This window comes from Tyto alba, unplaced genomic scaffold (genome assembly GCF_018691265.1).
Source record: "Tyto alba isolate M040663 unplaced genomic scaffold, T.alba_DEE_v4.0 Super-Scaffold_40, whole genome shotgun sequence".
In the NCBI taxonomy this organism is placed as follows: Eukaryota; Metazoa; Chordata; class Aves; order Strigiformes; family Tytonidae; genus Tyto; species Tyto alba.
Window position 1 is genome coordinate 12,261,319 of NW_024881316.1, and position 8,322 is coordinate 12,269,640.

Genomic DNA, 8,322 nt, shown 5'->3' on the forward strand with positions numbered 1-8,322 from the left:
AAGAAAGAAAGAAAGAAAGAAAGAAAGAAAGAAAGAAAGAAAGAAAGAAAGAAAGAAAGAAAGAAAGAAAGAAAGAAAGAAAGAAAGAAAGAAAGAAAGAAAGAAAGAAGAAAGAAAGAAAGAAAGAAAGAAAGAAAGAAAGAAAGAAAGAAAGAAAGAAAGAAAGAAAGAAAGAAAGAAAGAAAGAAAGAAAGAAAGAAAGAAAGAAAGAAAGAAAGAAAGAAAGAAAGAAAGAAAGAAAGAAAGAAAGAAAGAAAGAAAGAAGAAAGAAAGAAAGAAAGAAAGAAAGAAAGAAAGAAAGAAAGAAAGAAAGAAAGAAAGAAAGAAAGAAAGAAAGAAAGAAAGAAAGAAAGAAAGAAAGAAAGAAAGAAAGAAAGAAAGAAAGAAAGAAAGAAAGAAAGAAAGAAAGAAAGAAAGAAAGAAAGAAAGAAAGAAAGAAAGAAAGAAAGAAAGAAAGAAAGAAAGAAAGAAAGAAAGAAAGAAAGAAAGAAAGAAAGAAAGAAAGAAAGAAAGAAAGAAAGAAAGAAAGAAAGAAAGAAAGAAAGAAAGAAAGAAAGAAAGAAAGAAAGAAAGAAAGAAAGAAAGAAAGAAAGAAAGAAAGAAAAAGAAAGAAAGAGGGGGAAGAAAGAGGGGGAAAAAAGAGGGGGGAAAAAAAAGAAAGAAAGAGGGGGAAAAAAGAGGGGGAAAAAAAAGAAAGAAAGAGGGAAAAAAAGGGGGTGTGTGTGTTGGAAAACCCAAAACAAACCACCGAAGGAAAGAATTGCATTTATCTACAGAAAACAGCGAGTGACAGAATCCCGGAATCCCGACCGCAGGGCGTGCCTATATTTAATGAGAAAAGTTTAATCGATATACATGAGTATGCGTATATGTGTGTTTATACATCTGTATATACATACATGTAGACTTATATTGTTATGTATATGCATATACACACACGCATTTGTTTGTTTTTAAAAAGGCGCCAAGGGGCTTTACACACGCGAACCTTAAAGGAGAGTGACTTTAAAGCCCCGCTTTGCGACACGGAGCTGGAGACTCCACAAGCGCCTCGCCCTCGCCCCGCTCCCCGGGTAATTACAAGCAGAGTGCTCGCACAGTTTTTAATAACTGTCTCCCTTTCAGCACATCGAAAAAGCAATATATTTAAAAGATATATTATGTATGCAACACTTGATAGGGAGCTCGGGGGAAATGATCTCCTGGATGCTACTCTGAAAGTATTTTGGTCTGGCTGATTGCAGAGGAATTTAATTTTGACGAGCCAAATCCCTTCTTTCAGGTGACAGTGGGAATCGGACCGGGCTCAGGGGCTCGGCCGGCGCCCTCGCTGCAGGGGCGGCGTGGCGAGCCGGCGTGCGTGGGCTGCGCGGAAGAGAAGCCTGTTTGACGGCTTCTTCAAAAATCGCTGCCCAGATGGAGCTCAGCCTTCTCCTCGATAAATGCCTTTCTGCCCCTAAAGCCTATCCGCCTGCCTCTTTCTCCGACGGCTCCCCGCAAACCCGCCCGCCGCCGCCGGGGTGTCCCAGCCGGCCGTCGGGGCTCGACGGCCCCGTTCCCACGCGGAGTCCCCCCAAAAGTGGGGCAGGCGGAGCCGGGGAGCGCGGCCGCGGGCGGCGTTGATGCCCCGGCACTGATGCGGGATTGCGGGGAGACATCCCGGGGTGCGCGGGGCTCCATCACCGTCCCCCGGCGTGGGCCGCCGCCGCCAGCCTGACTGTCGGGGGGGTTTGCGAGGGAGAAAAAAAAAACAAAACAAAACAAAACAAAAAAAAGGCAGAAAGCGAGTGCCTGAGCCCCCGGGTGCGTGGGTTTGCGCTCCCCCGGGAGCGAGGGATACGCGGGGCTGATCCGAAAAGCCGGGCGTGAAGTTCCGAGGCGAAACCTTCGGGTTCCTCAACCCCGCGTTCAGCTGCCCGGGTGAAAAGCAGGAGGCGAAGGTGCGTTGCAGGCAGCGAGGCGTTTCAATTCCCCTCGCATATAAACACAGGAACGGCCTTTCAAGAAATTCAGACAACTTTGTAAAACACCATCTACTCACACGTTCACACCGAGAAGAGCAGTAAAAGGGTATGAGTGTAGGGTCTGGATTTTATATTTTCCTGTCCTCTGGGGTCTGGTTTTAGACGGAGGGAAATGGTTTTTTATTTTAGGGAAATTTTTTTTTTTCCTCCTTTTTCTGTGTGGAGAAAGATTAACTTTTCGGGCCGAGAAATACAGGTGCTCCCAGGAATTTCTTCCCCCCCCCGGGCGCACAGATCTAGGCGAGGACCGCAGAGCCGCCTTCTGCGGGACAGCGAAAGGGAGATTACAACGTTGAAAGCTAAAACAAAGGGGTCTCGTATTTCCCACTGAGCAGTACCGGGCTAGTTATGGCAGGGAAAAAGCCAAGCCCTTAGCAAGTGAGAGAAGCAGGAGGAAAGCCAGTTCAAGGCGGAGAGGCAGGGACTTTCGTTCAGAAATTGATCTGCGCTTGGAACAGGAAAAAGTGACTCTTCACATCTGTCCGACTATTTCGGTTTATTTATAGCTGATGGGGAAATATCATCTTTTCCTTCCCCTCCCTGGAAACGGGAAAAGCACTGGTAGCTTTCTCCTTCCTACGGGATAAGCTTTCCTGCGGCGGGGAACAAGCGCTGCTTGCGAGACCCGGCGGGGGCTGGGGGGCGGCTCCGGGCACCCCCCGGCCCGGGCACCCCCCTGCCTCGGGCACCCCCCCACCGCCGGGCACCCCCCGGCCCGGCCCGGGCGGTCCAGCAAAGCTTTGCAGGTCCGAGGTCGTGTTTCAGGGGGGGAAGCTGCGTGGAAAAGGAGGCCCGATCCTGCAGACAGACTCGCCTATAACGTTCGGAGGGAAGTCTTAGAGAAGCAGAGGCTGGAAGGTCAGCTTCTAAAGCAGCCTACTGGGCTGTTCCGTGGTCATAAAGTCCTTAAGTAACCTTGCGTTTTAAAAAAAAAAAAAAAAAAAAAAAAAAAGAAAGAAAGAATTAAAAAAAAAAAAAAAAAAGGAAGCCTTCTTTGACATGGTTCAGTAATAAAACAATCGAAAAAGCTAAACCTCTCCCGCTCGGGCACTCCAAGAAGGGAGTTTGAAATTAGCTGCAAAATCCCCCTGTGAGTTAATGACCTAATTTGCGAGGTATAAATTCACTAACTGTCTTTGCTTTCTTCTTTTTTTTTTTTTTTTTTTTCCTTTCTGTTTTTTTCCCCCCGGACCTCCATGGAAATTTCTTTATTCATTTGTTTGTAATATACCAAAACTGCGACACATTGCTGCGCAGTATTCATAGAATGGAAAATACTCGCCTGGGTACCCTTGGCTTTGTAAATAACTGCTTTGCCAATAGATGGCATAGTGTCCTTTCCATTGTGAGGAAGCTCCGCTTCCCCGTTTATTTACCTTGCTTGTTTTGTTTTGCTCGCAGGAATTTTTTTTTTTTTTTTACGCATAAACGTCTCTTTGCATTTCCTTCCCTGGAGTACAGAAAACATAGGTATATTTAAAAAGGTATATTGCAAAAATTAAAATTACAGATGTAATACATACTGTGAAACCTATAAAAATGCGTTTACAATGGTTACTTAAAAAAGAAATTTATAACTTTCATATGTACCTTACTCGTGCAATATGCAACTGCCATATGTTTCCTAGTTCCATAATTCAGTTTTTCCTGGACAGCTGGAGCAGGTAGTACTTCTTAAAGTACATTTCATGTAATATGAGAACTAGCCCTGACTAAAGACCGAGAGTTACCATAAAAAGACACAAGCTTTGCTTAAAAAATGTTGTTTAACTACACATCATTTCTTACAGTGGTATGATATAAATGTTCCCGTAGACCCACGTTATGATAAAACGGGGATAGACCGTACCTTTTTACTGCTGAAACCCCAGCCTCACAAACATAAATATTGCCAATTAGTGACCCTACCCTAAACTATAGTGATTTAAGGCTACCTAATTTAATTTAATTCCATACATGTTTTCATATTTTTCCTGAGACAATAGTGAAAATATGAGTTAAATTTATAGGAAAGCAATAAAAATGCAAAGCCAGAGGTTTCTTCAACCCTCATTTAGCGTTCGCAAACGTTTATTTTGTGACTGGAGTAACGAAAAGGCTGTTTTTAAAAACCGTTTGTCTGAAACGAATAATAAATGTAAGTGAGAGCGTCGTATTAAAGACTGGAGATTTCCTTAAAAATTATTCATACTCGTGGCTGAGTAGTTCCAAATTAAGGTAGTAATTTAAGCGCTATTAAACGCCATCACCAGAATATTTATAATTTTTAACACGGGTGACTTTAAACTGTGCTTTCAGTTTTTTAATGCAATTCCTCAGCATTTTCACCCGTCTGGAAAGCCGGTCGGTTGGCTGCGCATTGATTTCCGTACGTTGATCTTATTTATACTCCGCAGCAGGGGACCGAATTTTTTTTTTTTTAATTTTTTTTTTTTTTTACACACACACACCCACACACCCACACACCCAGACACACACACCCCCCACACACACACACACCCCCCCCACACACACACCCGTTTTAAAACGAGACTTGAGGCTGCGGGACCACCGGCCGGTAAAGCCGACGCGGGCCGAGGGGCTCGGTGGAACCCGCGTGGAAGGGCCGGCAGCCGCCACGCGTGGGGCGCGACGGGGCCGAGAGGTCTCCCCGTCGGCGGGCACGGCCGCGACCCGGTCGGCTCCTCGGTGCGCGGCCGCGGTGCTGAAGCGGGAACCAAACGGTGCCACGCCGCACGGCTAAGCCCCCCTCTAACTCCCACTCGCGGCAGCCGTCGTTCGAGGGCCGCCGTCGCGCCGCCGTGGCCGAGCTCCCGGCAGTTTGGGCTTTGGCTTCGGGGCGACCGGCGACCGCCTCAGCGGGGGTCCCCGCGGTTCGGGTTAACTCTGGGTCCCCCCAGGCGACAAACGGCTCGGGGAGCGCGGAGGGCGCGGGGGTCCCCCCCTCCCTCGCCTCCCTCGCTCGGAGCACCGAGCGGGATGCTCGGTCCTGGAGGCTGGGGCCGGGTCGGATTCGCCGTCCCCTTTTTTGGGGGGTGGGAACCGGCAGGCCAGACCGAGCCCGGGGCGGGGGGGGGGGGTCTCGGGTGGCGGGGAAGCCGGCCCCGCTCCCTCCCGCCCTGGCCCGGCCGCGGAGCTGAGCCCGTCGGGCGGGCGCACGGCGCGGCGTGTCCGGGACAGGCCCCGGGAAGAATCCCCGGGGGGGGGGGGGGGCTGAGCCCGGGTGGGGGGGGGGGTCGCCGGGGGCTCCGCGGGCCTGGGCCCGGCGCGGGATCAGCCGGTGCCAGTCCGCGCCCCTCGCTGCCAGCCGCGCTCATTACGCGCCCGCGGAAGGCGAAGCGCCCGAAGCCGGGCCAGGGGCCGGGCCGCTCTCACGGGAAGGAGGAGGAGAAGCCCCCCCGCCGCTCCGGAGGGGCCCTGCCTGCCGCTCCCCCCATGCCACCGCCTCCGCCGGGCTGCAGCCCGGGCGGGGGTCCCCGGCCCAGCGGGACGGGCAGGCTGTAACACCCCGCCGCGGCCGGGGGGGTGCTGGGAGGGTGTGTGGGGCGGTGGTTTCCTGCCTCTTTTAAACTGAAGCCACGCTTAACCTTCTCTCAAGCCTGTTCGGGAGGTGATCTGTATCCCAGGCTCGCACCCTGTTACAGGAAAGCTGGAAGCGCTAACTCGCCCCCAGCACCCCCAGTCCTCCCGCTCAGCCGCAACCGCGGAGAGCAAGGAAGAGAGAAGTGAGGGCGAAGGTGCACTTGGGATGCACAGAAACGGGGTTTATACGCCATTTTCTCACCGGCGTCTGTAATTTTTCTCCAGTTATGACAATGTTTGACTGACTAGCTGCCGCCAGCTACCTGCTGTCAGTTTTACACGCCGCGTCTCCTTAGGGTGAAGCAATTATGCTCACTGGGGGGAAAAAGCCGATAACGATATAAATATGTTCTCCTTAGTGACCGCTCCTATGGTCCCCTGCCGGGAATTTACAGAAAATCGTGTCTTTGAAAAGGACGCTGTGGATATTTTACTCTCTGATGGCACCCAGCTTCAGTGTTTGTAGAAAAGATTTGCAGAAATCGCACTGTGAATGGCAAAACGTGACCATAACTATCCCCTAAATGTCACTCGAGGTTTTCGAAGGGAGCACAGGAAAATATCTTTTGGGTGAATTTTTTTTTTTTTGTTTGTTTGTTTTTGTTTTTGTTCCCCCGCAGGAAGTCTGACCATGCGATTCTCCTACATCAAATCAGCAGCGCCTCACCCAACTGCCTAAAAACCCGGACTGCATTTTAAAGTCCGGAAATAAAAGTAACCCCAGTAAGGTGTTTTGAATATATATATTATTCCATTAGCAGATCACTATATATAGAGATTCTTCTCTCTTTCATCATCCCATAAAAAAAATTAATCGGACAGACATATGGATCACAGGTTGTTCGAAAAATTTAAATCCACAGAGTTATTTAAAAAAAAAAAAAAAAAGTCAAGGAATGAAAACAACATGCCACATATCAACCCAGAGAAATCTGGCAAGGAAAAGAAAAAAATTAACAAGTACAAGCGCCCACCCTCCCGGGAAAAAAAAAAAAAAAAAAAAAAAATCTGGGCGATTTGTCCATCCGCCGTAGGAAAGGCAGGCTGCGCGCACCCCGCGGTGCGGCGCGGAGCGGCGCGGAGCAAGGGGTCAGGGTCTCCTCGGCGGAAAAGCGCGGCGGTTGGCCCTAGGGGGAGGGATAAGGAATAAAAAACTGGGCAGGACCAGCAACCCCGTGTCCAAAGGCTTCTCCGGGACCCCACGGCACCCCCGCCGCCCCGGCCCCGGCCCGGTCCCCTCCCGTACGCCGCGGAGAGCCCGGCGGAGCGGAGCGGAGGGGAGGGGAGGGCGGTTCGCCCCCCGGCAGGTCCGGGCGGCTGCTCGGGGCCGGCCCCGCTCCGCCAAAAGCGCAGCCTCGGCCTAAAGCCCCCGCACCACCCCCCAACTTCCCCCCCCCCCCCCCCCCCCGCCTCCTTCCTCCTCCCGCCGCCCGCCCGCCGGGCCCCGCCGCCGCGGAGCGCACCCTCCGCCTCCTCCCGCGCTCCTCCGCGCCTCCCCCCCCCCCCTCTTCGCCCCGGGGGTCGGTACCTGCTCCCGCGGGCCCGTCGCACCGGTGGCGGGGGAGCGCGGAGCGGGGCCGCGGAAGGTGCCGTCGGAGATGGGCGGGCGGGGAGGGAGGTCTGCCGGAGCGCCCTCGGACACAGAGCATCCATTTCCTTCCTTCCTCTCCCTATCGATCTCATCCCCACCGCGATGGCGTTTAAACTCTTGCAAGATCCTCTAGCTTAGCACGTTTCGATCACTCCCGCACATCTGATTTCCTTCAGATTCAATCGCGGCTGGAATAGGCAGAGCAGACAGACTTTAGACCACGGAACAGTTAATATGTCCCAGATTTAATGTAAAGATAAACTAACCCCACAGCACTGTTCGTCGGTGACAGGCATTAGGCATTTTCTGCTCTCCTATCGATTCAGAGCCACAGCCACTGCAGGGGAATTTTTTTCGTAGTGATGAATTTTTCTCAGACAAATTGCCATCTCTTCCAATGTGGAGAGAGTTAGTGCTCCTGCGGCGGTTTCGCGTTTTTGTTTTTGTTTGTTTTTTCTTTAATCAATTATCTCTCTGTCACATACCGATATTTTCACGTCTGGAAAGCGTTTCTACAATTTAAACACTGATAACCTCATTTGAAGGGATAATATATCTCTAGGGTATATTTATTAATCAGCCCCTTCATCAGACTCTCTGACGAAGAGAGAGTCTGATTTCCTTATTGAAAATAGGGATAAATTTGCATTTTGGGGATAGGTAAAATGCGATACTGGAAACGGTTACGTCTCCTAAATGGCAGCTATTTCCTTTTTAGATTACGATCAGAAATCTCAGCTGTACCACTCGACGGCCCGAATAGGACCTCCGAGGCTGTAACACAGACGAACCACACCACGAATTTCTCTCTCTCCGTTGCCCAAAACAGCGAAGAGCTGAGATCCTATTCCCCCAAAACCGTGAAATTTGCCCCATGATTTTTTACAGAAGGATGATTTCTGTTCTGTTGCCTTCAACAGATGTCAACCCATTTAGTTCTGCGAAAAAGGATAAAAAAAAAAATCTCCCAACAAGAGAAAAAGATAAAGAAAATAAACCAAAAGTTTCAATAGCTTTTTCATTTCCCTGGGCATGCAAAGAAAAGAATATCTGACTCCAAATCTTTAGTAGTTTTACTCACTGGAAAGATACGAAAGGATTTCACCCGTAACTATTCTATGCACC

General features: G+C 50.2%; 1 long non-coding RNA gene across 1 annotated transcript; it reads right to left on the reverse strand.

Moving 5' to 3' along the window:
- Nucleotides 1-6,395: 6,395 nt before the first annotated feature.
- LOC116964130 lies at nt 6,396-7,523 on the reverse strand. Its single transcript, XR_004408575.2, has 3 exons — nt 7,464-7,523; nt 7,135-7,385; nt 6,396-6,733 (listed from the first exon to the last, which is right to left on the reverse strand). It is a non-coding gene; the product is annotated as an uncharacterized LOC116964130 (long non-coding RNA).
- Between the last annotated feature and the right edge of the window lie 799 nt (nt 7,524-8,322).